Source organism: Arachis duranensis, chromosome 1, assembly GCF_000817695.3.
Source record: "Arachis duranensis cultivar V14167 chromosome 1, aradu.V14167.gnm2.J7QH, whole genome shotgun sequence".
In the NCBI taxonomy this organism is placed as follows: domain Eukaryota; kingdom Viridiplantae; phylum Streptophyta; class Magnoliopsida; order Fabales; family Fabaceae; genus Arachis; species Arachis duranensis.
Window position 1 is genome coordinate 104906219 of NC_029772.3, and position 1280 is coordinate 104907498.

The window sequence follows — 1280 nt, forward strand, 5'->3', positions numbered from 1 at the left end:
CCTCTAGCTCTCCTTTGTGACGAAAACGACAACGCTGATAGCGGTCCTCCCTCTGCCGGTGCTGTCCTTCCCGTTCCTCCTCTTCTTTTGTTCTTCTTCTCTCCTCAATCCCTCGTTCCCCTGCTCCCTCTCTTCTGTATTTAGGGTATACATGGCCGGATAAAGTCAGGTTTACTTTGACCCAGACTCAACTCTAAATAATGATTTTTGTCTATTTTTGAGATTCTTATCCAGTCCTAAACTCGGTAAAATCTTATTTCTTTCAGGTCACACTAAAACCGGGTCTAAACCGGTGAAGCGCGGATTTTGATAAACTTTATGTCAAAATTATGATGTACTTATTTATAAAGAAGAAAAAACATACTTAATACCGAGAAGTTGATTTCTATATTTGAACTTAAATTTGTCCATAAATTCTAATTCCATGCTTCTTTGATCTATTTTCTAATCCAACAAGTATGATTAAAAACAAAACAATAAGCTTATAATTAATATAACACAATATTGGAATTAATTTAAAATATATATACCTTTTTTAGTCTCCTTATGGTGCACATAGATCGGGTAAAGCTGGATTCACCTTGACCCAGACTCGACTCTAAATAATGACTGATTCTATTTTTTAGACCCTTACCCAGCCTTAGACCCGGTAAAATTACACCAAATTAACTCAAAGATTCGGATCTGACCGGACCATGTACACCCCTACTGTATTTCTTTCTTTCTTTATTGTATGTGAGGATTAGTGGGTGGGTAGGTTTGAAATTAAGGTAGAATTAGGGTTAAGTTTAGGAAATTAGGGTTAGGATTAAGATTAGGACAAAATATATAAGAATCTAAATTAATTTAAACTCAAATTATTAAAATTTGATTTAGTTAAAAATTTTCTTGAATTTTATAAAAATAAACAATTTTTTGTTTCAAAACAATTAGACTTTTAAAACAAATGGATATTTTGTTGCAAAATAATTGTATGTTTATTGTAGTACCGAGATGTGTTGCTTCTACCGACGACGATGATAAGCGTAAGAAAGGCGCGCGACTGAGTATGAGATAGTGACAAAACAAAGAGTGACAATGACCTTGAGTGCGAGATTGGAGACAGTAAGAGATCGAAGACGAGAGAGCTTGAAGAAGGAGCAACTAGTTTTTTTTTAACGTCAAACAACGTCGTTTTGAGGTTGTGGTTTCTTTTTATTTCAAATTATAAAAAATCAGATAAAATAGTAATTTAGAATAATTATAATATAATAAAATTATTTTAAGAATAAATAAGATAA